General features: G+C 38.7%; 1 protein-coding gene across 2 annotated transcripts in view; it reads left to right on the forward strand.

The window, feature by feature from the left end:
* LRRC3B (leucine rich repeat containing 3B) overlaps positions 1-12439 on the forward strand; it is a 436067-nt gene that overhangs the window by 202670 nt on the left and 220958 nt on the right. The window lies entirely within an intron of this gene.

A 12439-nucleotide genomic window follows, 5' to 3' on the forward strand; every position in this document is an offset into this window, starting at 1 on the left:
CAAGTTCATTTTATCTTTTGTTTCTCTTGCCTTTGGAGATGTGTCATGAGAAAGGTTGCTTTGGCCGATGTTGTAGAGGTTGCTGCCTATGTTCTCCTCTAGGATTTTGATTTCCTGTCTCACATCGAGGTCTTTCATGCATTTGGAGTTTATCTTTGTGTATGGTGTGAGAGAGTGGTCAAGTTTCATTCTTTTGCATGTAGCTGTCCAATTTTCCCAGCACCATTTATTGAAGAGACTGTCTTTTTTTCCACCGGATGTTTTTTCCTGCTTTATCAAAGATTAGTTGCCCAAAGACCCGAGGATCCATATCTGGGTTCTCTATTATGTTCCATTGGTCTATGTCTGTTTTTGTGCCAGTACCATGCTGTCTTTGTGATCACAGCTTTGTAGTACAGCTCGAAATCCGGCATTGTGTCTTAGTCGCTTCTTTTTCTTTGAGTTTTACTTTGGCAAAGTGACTCAATATGAGTGATAAGAAAGTAAAATGGTAACAGTGTAGAGAATTTCATCACAGAGTAAAGGAAATAGTCATGACCCAGATTGGGTTGAGTGTATATGTGTGTGTGTGTATATGCAGAATTTTATCAACTTGAATTATATAACAAAATTTGATAAAAGGCATCATACTTTTTAAAAATTTATTACTTTAAAACAAGATGTGGAAACATAAAATGAGCTATGTTTGAAAAGGCAATGACTGAAAAAGTCCTATTTCTCCAATAATTAGTTCAGATCAACAAACTGTGGTTCATATGATGGTCTTCTGGAAAGTACAGCCAGATTTTTGGGTCTTTGTCCAAAAATCACTGGCCAATAACCTTGAATGTATAACCTCATTTGATATAGTACTCAAAGATGGTAATAATGTTCCCTTTGTTTGATCAGTAAATATTTTACCCCAGGAAGGCTTGAACTTAAGTAGGGCAATGATTAAAAAATGAATATAATATCAACACTTTTACAAAAATTGCATTCACATAGTGTGCTTGCTTGAAAGTTTTGTAATTATTGTCCTTCTTGGGGTATGCTCGTCTATTTAGAAGTTTCTTTTACACTTATGATAATGACTCAGTACACTTATAAACTTGATATTTTAGACTTATTCAAATTTCTTAAATGCTTATATTTTGCTTATTAAAGTCATAAGTCTTTCCTTTCAGATATTTGAAGTGCTTGGGAGAATAGGATATATTAAGCTATAAACATAGTTTGAGATATTTAAGGAAATCTCTCAGCTATATGTGTAAATGGGGTTGATTATTCCTAAATGAGACTTCTTAAGATCTAAATTCTTTAAACTTATGAGTAAATTTGTCATTAATAAAATATAAGTGGAAGTATCATTACTCTTACATAAAATTGCTTAGATTTTTAAATGAAGTAAGATTTTTAAGCTAACACTTAAGACTAAAGGAAAACTGAGTTTTGAAGTGTATTTTATTAACAGGTTAATGATACATTAAAGAGAACTAATCACAAATAGATATTTGTGCTCTTAACCACTCTTTCCAGCAATTAAAAATCTTCACTGACAATTCATAGAGGAGATTTGAAGGGAAAAAGACATTATGGTGAATTTCAAATATACAAGATTTATTCAGTGCATTTATTGAATGCTAATGTATTAGGTACTATATTAGATGCTTGTATAAAGGGCTTAGAACAATGCTTGGCATGTGGTTATGCTCAGTAAGAACTGGCTATTATTATAAATAGAAGCCATACTTGTGCCCCCACCATATCTAGCCTACTAGTGTGTATGTGTGTGTGTGTGTGTGTGTGTGTGTGTGTGTATTTACATGTGTATATATCTCTCTATGTCTATGTCTATCTCTTTCTATCACCAAGAAGAGAAGGAAAAGAGAATATGAAAACTAGTAGAGATTTAAGGCGTTCCTTTGTTAATTTGCAGTAGACATATGCATGTGTGCATGCACACAAACACATATGCAAATCTGGTGTGAACCTCGAAACACTCAGTTTGTGAGCAGTCCTTTAGAGTGAAATCTGAAAACAAATCTCCTCTGAGATCAGAGTGTAAGAATTGGAAGGGGCAGCTACTTTGCCTTAGTCTGCCACACTTTTTGATAGAAGAGAAAATGGAGGTCCTGGGACATGACATGATTTGCTCAACACCCACACTGAAGACAAACAAAACCAGACACTAGTTAATTGGGGAAGGACAGATTTTATTCAGTAATAACTATTGCAAAAGGGAGGAGATCCACCGTGAACTGAGCTCAGCCTCCATTTGTTCAGCCTTGACTGGGCATTTTAAAGGGAGAATGAGAAAATGGGAGGGGCCAAGTTAGGGGGAGCAGTAGAGTCAGGGAAGCGAGGTATTAACAGAGGGTTAATTAGTATTAATGTGATTAGGTCAGCTGCCTGCTAGCTATCAATAATCCAAATTAGGATTCCATCCTCCCACAGAGACATCCTCAGGTGTTGGCTGAAACAAACAGTAGGTTTGTTTTGGCAACCTTGAGTTTTTCTCAGGTAAGAGCTCTAAGGGAGGCATGGCCATCTTAGGGATGTGACCTTGAACTGTTTGAAACTAGGCTGGTGTTTTGTTCAAGTCTTTACAGGCCAAGGTTGAGGCCTAGTGGGGAAGAGAGCCCAGAGGAGATCGGCTAGGGTTTGGTTAATGAGAGAAAGAATCTTGGTCATCCCTTAGTGAATTTTTTAGTTGTGAGATTTCTGCCTGTATTGTAGCCAGATTCTGGTAATGATAAGTGTACAAGAGACCATCTGAAAAGATTTTACCTAAAAAAAAAAAAAAAAGGCTTCTTTCATCTTTTTTAAGTGGAAGGACCCAGCTTCACAGCTGTGGAGCCCTAGTCCAGCTGGCAAGCTGAGGGTGTGTCTTTGTGCTCAGGAGAACTGGCCACTTGCATTCCAACCATGCACTCTGAACTTAATATGAAACCCACTGTGTCTGTAAATACTGTCCTCTTACTCAGTAGGTACACTCCATTCCTGTTATTGTTTCTTCTCCAACCCATATTGCCCGTGTCCTGTTGGAGTGTACTGTGTTCTCTTCTGAAACAATCAGAACATCAACCTCTAATAAATTCCGCACTCTTGTTCTTACCGCACTGTCACATTCCGCTTCTGAATAGAACCAAGAAACATACAATGAAGTATTAGGCTTGTTCACTATTGTATTTGTCAATCCCCAAGTTAATTAAGCTTAAGGTATCCTAGTTCTCTCAATAACCTAGTCTAGGTCTACCTTTTGAAGGCTTCAACCGTTTTTAGAATATAAGTATTCGACCATCATTAGCTCTTGCTTAGAATGACTCTGCAAATTCATCATCCATTAAAGGAAACAAGGCTTCTATTTATTGCCCCCAATGCAACTTCACCAGGTGCAAAGTGGTGACCTTTTTAGTGCACGTATCATTTCCTTTTCCTTTTTCCAAGAGATGATCTGTCTTTAGATCTGTTTCACATTGTTTGCTTTGCCTATAGTGAATCCCCATCCATGTGGGGCTAATTGGAGTTACAAAATAGAAGGCAGCATTCTTACAGAGTTTAGATCACACTCTTAGATGTGCCTTTATTAATTCTATTTCAGCCACTCTGTTTTCATTCTTGGGAAATTCTTTGAAAGTTTAAAACTTCCCCCCCCTGTAATTTTGGCTCAATTTGTCAGAGCACTGAATAAGATGCATGAAGTTGAATGCACTTTTTTCTTTGTTTCTTTTCTTTTTTTTTTTTAAGATTTTATTTATTTGTTTGACAGAGATGGAGACAGCCAGGGAGAGAGGGAACACAAGCAGGGGGAGTGGGAGAGGAAGCAGCAGGCTCATAGCGGAGGAGCCTGATGTGGGGGCTCAATCCCATAATGCCGGGATCACGCCCTGAGCCGAAGGCAGATGCTTAACCGCTGTGCCACCCAGGCGCCCCTGTTTCTTATCTTTTTAAGCTCATATGTTCTTCCTCTCCTCTCATTTGTACAGTTTTCCTGCCGTGGGTGAGATGAGCGGTATGCACACACTTTTGCTCTCGTCTATCTCTGCATTTTGTTATTCTCTTCTATTTCAATTTTCTATCCTTATGACTCCTTTACTTTCATTGTTCTTCTCCTTGACTCCAGTAAAACGTGTCACTACCCCGTTCTTGTATTTTTCTCAGTGTAGCCCTGACTTCCACAGCGGCTGGCAGGTTTCTAGTCCGTGAATGGGCTATTGGGTGAACATCTGGGGAGAGGAATTAAGGGTTAGATGATTACACTTATAAATAGCCCCTTTGTGTTCAGAGTTCTGTAAAATCTGGTTTAAAACTTTATTGTTTTTATACCAAAACAGCAACTCTTGTGTTTAACTCAGAAGTAATGTTGTTATCTTTGGGGTTCCCGAGTGACTCGGGCAGTTAAGCAACCAACTCTTGGTTTTGGCTCAGGTCATGACCTCAGAGTCTTGGAATGGAGCCCCGCATCAGGCTCTGTGCTTGGTGAGGAGTCTGCTTGAGGATTCTCTCCCTCTTCCTCTGACTGTCCCCTCCCCCTTAAAATAAATAAGTAAATATTTTTAAAATCTTAAAAAAAAAAGAAGCAATGTTGTTATCCTTACTTTTATTTATAAGACAATAATTTCATGAATCAGCTGTATCTGTCGTAGCTACTACAGTAGCAAAGTGTCCATTAAAAACAGGAAGGGCACATGGCTCCGTCTTTTTAAGGAAAAGCCCACATTGCCCATTTAGTATCTGAACTTGAGATTCCTTAGTACTACTATAAAAATCACTGCACCCAGTTGTGGGATAGGGACATTAAAATGCAATGTGCCAGGATGGCACAGTTGGTTGGGCATGGGACTCTTAATTTCCATTCAGGTCATGATCTTGGGGTCGTGGAATCAAGCCCCGCATCAGGCTCCACACTCAGTGCAGTCTGCTTAAGTTTCTTTCTCCCTCTCCCTCTGCTCTTCCCCCTACGTCTGTCTCTAAAATAAATAAATTAATCTTTTTTAAAAAATGAGATGTAAGACATTGAAAAGAGCCTCTTTAGAGAATCCCATGCAGAGACTTATCTCTGAGGATAAAGAAGTCATTATGACTATCAGGAACAATAATATGTGATTTATGTAACCTTGTTTCAAAATACATTCAAGAAAAGTGCCTTATGACTACTTATGAATCAGAACTGCTAAAGGAAATGGGTGATGGGTAAATTTACACCTTTTGTGCAGATTAGAATTGGAGAAGATTAGCTTTGAAAGACAAGTAGTTGAAATTTAGCCAACTGGTCAAGTGGGAAAAAAAGTCTTTCCTGGTGAGGAACAGTCAGAATTGATGCTAGCAGAACCTGGAACACTTGTTGCCACAACATATGTCTCCTTCCTGCTCTGGACCATGAAAGGGAATTGACATAAGGTACTGAGAACAGGAGAATATCCCTAAGGTCTTATAAGGTATTAGCTTAAAGCTATCATAAGGAATATATCCTCTTTAAAGTAATGCTCTCTAATGAGTTGTTATTGGCACCAGCTATGCTAAGGCATTGTGTTACATACTGATGCTAGCTTGGGCTTACTTAATACTTTATGGTTTACAGTGCACCTTCACATACTTTATCTCATTGGAATCTTACACTAGTCTTAGGGAAGGCAGTTGCCATGTGACAGATGAAAAAACAAGCTTATATAGGTTATGTGAGTTCCCATGGTCATATGGTAGATATGGGCCAGTGCTTTTATTAAAATCTTCGGCTCTGATTCCTCATTCAGCTGGCTTTCTCCCAGCATCCTTTTCTTAAAATAGTAGTTACTGTGGAAAGACTTAAACTGAAGGACCAAAACATGAAGAAAGAACCACATTTCATAATTATGAGTTTCCTAAATAAATGCTTTATTTCTTTAAATCAGAATTTGGCAAACTATGGCTTATGGACCAAATGTAGCCCTCTACCTATTTTTGCAAATGCAGTTTTATTGGAACACGGCTATGCCCATTCATTTATGAATTGTCAATGGCTGTTTTTGAGCTATAATAGCAGAGGTAAGTAGTTGCAATAGAGAACATATGGCCTGCAAAGACTAAAATATCTACAATCTGACTCTCCAGAAGAAATTTCTCAGCCCTTGCTCTAAATCACTATCTAAATAGTATATCATCCCTTCAAGCATGTGCTATCAGTTAATACTTACACTTAAGGAACATTCTTCTAATTTTTACACTAGAGTTCATAGGAAAAATGTTTTCTCACTTGATTACTGAATCTTTGAGGCTTCAATTCTGGAAAATGTTGTAAATATGTGTGACTTATGGTTACACTGATACCAAGTAACTTCTAGGAACCAGCCTTCAAAACTCAAACTGATAAAATGATGTCAAACATCACAAGAGTGCAATCAATAGAATTGGAATCAAACACGAGGAACACATTTACTGAATAACAATAAATCGTGGGATCATTTTTCCTTATGCATTTTCATCCTGGGTGCTTAAGGGAATAGAGCCAGCCATCGCTGGCCTGCCATCATGTGGAACCCCTGATCAGTAGGCTGCTCCGTGGGATTCTGTCTAACTGCTCTGTCCAAATTGGATAGTCTTTTGGAAATTAGAAACTAGGGGAGATTTTTATGTTCATATCTGATTATTGCTAAAATTTTGTCATTTTTAAAGTACTTATGCATCAGCACATTGACTTTTTTAATGTGCATATTGACTGATTTTAATTCCTTGAGGACAATGACTGTTTCATATTTTTATGTTCTGTAGTGGCATCTGCTTAGAGACCAATAGTCTAGACAGTTTTCTGTGAACAGGCTTAGAGAGCCACATTAACTTAGAACGTTCTGATGAAAACATTCTGTTCTTTGCTTGGTCTGTCAATTTGCATTGGCAGCCAAGAGTTTCCCACTTTAAAGCAACAGTTCTTTTTTTTTTTTTTCCCCCAACTAAAAAGGAAAAAAAAAGCAAACAAACAAACAAAAAACAATGCCCAAACACTTTGGTATTTTGCTTAATTTGGAACTGTGAAAATGCTAGTTGATTCAAATCAGCCTCTGTATTTTTATGTTAGAAGATAGACCTTATGCCCCAAAAGCAGTGTGCAGAGCTGTAACAGATAGGATCCCACTGTATGAATTGGAGCCAGGGAGGCAACTTGATGAGCAGGCCAAGTTGGCCCCCTGTGTTCTTTGCCTCCTCTTTCTCTATTTCCTCTTTCAATAGATTTCCCTGCCAGTGTTATCTCCAGCTGCACGAAGCTTGTGTGCTGCCCATATCCCTACTTTCCCAGTGCAAAACTGATCTAGAAATCTTCATAAAAACACATTAGTTTAATAACAAATTGATTTTCTAAGAAATGTTTAAATAAAATAATAAAGATTAAAACATCACTTTTAATATAAAACAAAGAAACATAACAAAAAAGTTAATACTAAGTTGTGAATTATTAAAGAAATGTTTTAGCAACTGTTAATAAGCCAATGGTGGAAATAGTTAGGGAATGAACATTTCTGGGTCTCTGTAAGTCACATGACCATAGTGACTTCCTATGCCTGAATTCAGTTTTGAGAATCATTCCAGGACTGGGGTAATGGATGGGAAGGTATAAGGAACCAAATGGAGTTGACTGCAATGGACCAGAGCCTGGAATCTAGGTTATAACAATGGGTGTAACTGGTAATTAAATTCACTCACAACAAAGCTAGATTTATGTATACCTTAAAGCTAGATGACAGTGCTGAGTCTAACACCAGGAGATCCCACAGACAAGGCAGTTTCTAAGTGCCCTGCACCATTTCCAGTTACCAGGTAGACTGTAAATTCTAAGTAGGTAGGCCATGTCTTAGTGTCCTGATTCTGTTCAGACCAAAGGAGATGGACATACAGCAAGTCAGAAAATACAAGGTTCACAGGTGTAAGCTAAAGTTGAGCCTGTCACTTTGGTGGATCCACCATTAACGGTGTGATATGGTCTTGACCCCAGATCTTAGAATGATGCTCTAGGTTAACTGATTCAGCTTAGAGTAGATAGATGAGTATTGGCGGGTGCTGACTGGCAACTGGAAAAACAATACATAGAGGGTGGTGGCGAAGGACAAGAGTCTGTCTATATGACTCTAAATGAATTAAAGAGATGGTTCTTCAAAAATTATAACAGTAATACATGCACATTGGTAGAAAATTTTTTTTAAAATACAAATGAGTGTAAAAGCATTAACAGCAATGCATAATTTCACTAAATGGCTATTTACATTATAATGTATAACTTTCTATTACTTTCTACCTTCCATGTACTTAAGCAAATCTGTGTGAGTTTGTGTGTCTGCGTGTGCATTTTTTCATTTGTTTTTTTGATCTCCTTAAAAAGGACATTATTATCTCCCATCAACTAACACTATTGCATCTGTCTGACTTACTAAGTATGATCCTGCTGGGTGTGCTAGTCTAACAGAATGTTCTTCTGATACTATTTCAACTGGCTTCGAACTTTATCATTGGCAGCAGCTGTTCATTATACAATGGGGACTTCCTGATGCAGGAGGGCCTCATCACAGTCCTAAAAGGGAAGATAAGGGAAGGGAAGTTGATCCAATTACTTTGGCTACACAATAAATCATTCAAAAATTTAGTAACATAAAGGAACTTGTTTTTATGCTCATGGATTCTGTAGGTCAGGAATTTGGACAAGGCCCAGTACAGATGACTTGCCTTTGCCCCGTGATATCTGGGGCTTCAACTGGGGAAACGACCATTTGGGGTGACTTGACAGCTGGACCTAGGATCTTCTGTAGGCACCTTGACTCACCAGTCTGGCTCCTGTGTTTTGATGACTTGGGATTGCTTGACTCAGTAGAGCCTGCTAACCACAGCACGTGCACATGGCCTCCTCATGTGACATGAGCGTCTTCACAATCTGGCAGCTTCAGGGTAGTTGGACTTCAACACAGAGGCCCAGGGTTCCAAAAGTTAAGGTCCCTGCAAACAAAGCACAAGCTGCATTGTCGTGTAGGACCCATCATCAAAAGTCACACACCATCACTTTTGCTTGACTCACCTGGTTGAACGAGTCACAAGGCAGCCCAGATTCAAGGGAGAAACGACAAAGCCTCCATCTTTTAATGGAAGGAGTATCTAAGATTTTGGCTCCCCCCCATCTCCAACTCTTTCAATCTTAGTTTGAACAGTGGGAAAGCAAATCAACTCTCTTAGATGAACTACAACTGAAGGAAACTCCCCAAGGTGTTTTTGTCCATTTTTGTGATTTTTTTTTTATTTCTAGGCAAAAATTGTCTTAAACAATTCAGACGTTATAATAAAGAATAAAGGAGACGGAAAATTTTCCCTAATGCCTTGGCCAAGAGGAACCTAAAACTTTAAAGATTAGATTATGGGTAAGAAAAGAAACCTTTTTCACTAACTCACTTTATATCTAGAAAAATGCTGCTTACAAAGAGGTTGAGTGTGCCAGAAGGGGAGACAGAGGGCTGCACAAAGTGTTTGGCAGGTGGGCAAGGTGAAGGGACTGCAGAAATGTGAATTACTGGTAGTAATCCACTGGGAGAAATACATTTGCACATATCACTGGGGCAACTAACTCATCCTTACCTGAAATGGCCCCAAATAAAACTGCAACTTGCCTTCTTTTCTGTTATTATCTACTTGAGAAATTCAGATTGCTGGGCCTTGACTCTTGTAGTTGCTGGTAGCCAAGGTAACTTTTTTTTTTAATTTGTTTTCCAGAATAGCATACTGCTCTGGAGCATAAATCTGCAATTAATCCTCCAAAACAGCTCGTGATGATGTACTGTTTGGCATTATCAGCTCCTGTTTTTTTCCAGGTGCCAAATACATAGAGCTCTTAAAATGCACCAAGCAATCAAAATGCCACTTTGGAATATTTCCTTCCCCATTGGATTTTTTTTGTTTTGTTTTGGTTTTTTTTTGGTTTTTTTTCCTATCATCTTTCTAAACTGGAGAAGAGGAGATGAAAATAGGTAAAGGAAATAATTCTGACAGCTAGAAGATATAACAGAAACCCACTTCCTTTTAAAAAATATCCCGTAGCGCTCACGTTAGTGATGGGTTTTTGTACATAATGGTTCCATGGCACTTTTTAGAAGGGCAAGACTCTGCTCTCAGGTAGTGGAGGCCCATAAAATACTTGGTATGTTACAGGAAATTGATGACCAAACTTAGCCAGAGGAAACCTCCTTGCTGAGTTCACCATGTGGGTTCCTTGTTGGCAGAGAGTTGTCCATAACTGGCCAACTTGAGTATTTGGAAAGAAAACCAATTGGCTCGGATGGTAGCTTTGCTTGAGTTTGGAGTCAATGAACGCTTACTGAGCACTTGTGGAAGGCACAGAGCTGTGGCAATTTCACATGCGGGAATTATTTGTGCTTCTGACTTAGCAGAAACAGAGGTTCATTTGGGATATAAACATTCTTAAGACACTTGAGAGTCATTTTCACTGGGGACCATTAAAAGAGCAAGCAAAAGCTAATTACGATTAAACAAAGAATACAGTCTAACGTCAAGGGTGGAGGAGAAGAGAGGACATGGCTGATGAATCACCATTCAGTTGAATGCTCCTGTTTCGGCACGGGAAATGTTCAGAACTACCTGACCACCAGCAGGTTTAGTCTTTAAACAGTTGAGTGTGCAGGGTGAAAGAAAGTAGCTACGAACTGCACTTGTATGTATCACACACACACACACACAGAAACGTAACATAATCCTAAGCATTATCCTTTGGCTTGGTTCCATTTGTCAATAGCCAACTTTATCTCCCTGGATCAGGTTACCACAGCCTTATTGTCTGGAAACCTCTCAGCTTGTTGCAAGAACATGCTGGGAACACACGTATGAGGCCCAGCAAATATCTGCCATCTTAATTTCCAAAAGCCAGTTATGGCGAAAATGGCAGTAATGTCATAGTGGTTTTTGGGGAGTTAAGATTGGAAAGAAGAGACCACCTCTTTAGGTTTTTCTTCACCTCCTCCCATGATAGGTACCTGCCATGTGCCAAGGAATGCATTGGGTGATTTAACATGCATTTATCATGTAATTGACCCCGTACATTGTTATCGAGAAAACCAAGGCTCAGACATGTGCAACACATCCTTAAGGTCACACAGCTCATGTAGCAAAGCTGGATCTGGGGCCAAGGAATTCTGCCTCCAAGTCCAGTGCTCCTCAAGGAGGTATGTCTGTCCAAAATCTCCTTCCTGAGTTCCAACAGTCTGTTGGAATCGTATAGTCAAACTTAAATGTCAGCTCCCAGAGGCCTTTTTGGTCTCATGCCAGCCTATGTTGATTCTTGCCTCCTAATTCATGTAGATGTGGATCTATCCATCTTATTCATTGCATTTTGCACCCTGCACGACTTTGCCTGCTTAATGTTTATTTTTTTAAGTTGTGTTTTTTTAGAAAAAAAAAACTAAAAAATTCAGGAGAGCTCAGATAGTAACGTGAAGCACACCAGTGTACCAAACATTCAGAGTTGATAATTATTTACTTTCTATAATACACTTTAAAAAAAAATAAAGGAGAAGCCATTAAGTTGAAGACCTTCTATGCCCAAACTCTGGTCCTATTCCACTCTGTCCATTCCCAAAGACATTTGTTAATATGAATTTGATGTATAGTCATCCTGTTCATGCTTTTATACTTTTTTAAAAAAGATTTTATTTATTTATTTAACAGAGAGAGCACGAGCAGGGGGAAGGGACAGAGGGAGAAGGAGGCTCCCTATTGAGCAGGGAGCCTGACATAGGGCTCGATCTCAGGACTCTGGGATCATGACCTGAGCCGAAGGCAGATGCTTAACCGACTGAGCCACCCAGGTGCCCCCATGCTTTTATACTTTTATTTTCTATGTATTTCTCCATAAATAATACATTGCATAGTGTGTACTTTTTTTAACTTTGCATAAATGCCGTCGTATTGTGTATTTTCTGTAATTTGCTTTTTTCACTCAATATTATCTTCTTGAGATATTCCCTAATAATATATAACCACAGAGTTCATTTCTTTTAGCTGATAGTATCCTGTCATATGAATGTAAGATGCTTCATTTCTCTAATTCCCTAGTGATACTCATTGAGATGGTTTTGAATATTTGGTTGCATAGAACATTCTTACACATGTTCTCTTATTCTAATGTGTGAACACTTCTTTATAGTATATACCTAAAAATGGAATGGCTGGGATGTAGGATATGGCGTTTTCCATTTTACTAGATTCCTGCCAAGTTGCCCTTTAAAGTAGTTGTACCCATTTATACTCCTTCCTGCAGTACAATGTGAGAGTGTTCACTTTCCCACATTCTAGCCAGTACTTGGTATTGCCTAATGTCAGCTGTATTTTAATGGGGATACTTGTTTCCACAGTCAGTGGGCGGTCTTTTAAGGGAGACATGCTTTATTTATGTTTTTTGGTGTTCTTAGGGTCCTACATGTGGCTAATCTAGATTGCTCTC

The sequence above is a fragment of the Ailuropoda melanoleuca genome, chromosome 6 (assembly GCF_002007445.2).
Source record: "Ailuropoda melanoleuca isolate Jingjing chromosome 6, ASM200744v2, whole genome shotgun sequence".
Classification (NCBI taxonomy): domain Eukaryota; kingdom Metazoa; phylum Chordata; class Mammalia; order Carnivora; family Ursidae; genus Ailuropoda; species Ailuropoda melanoleuca.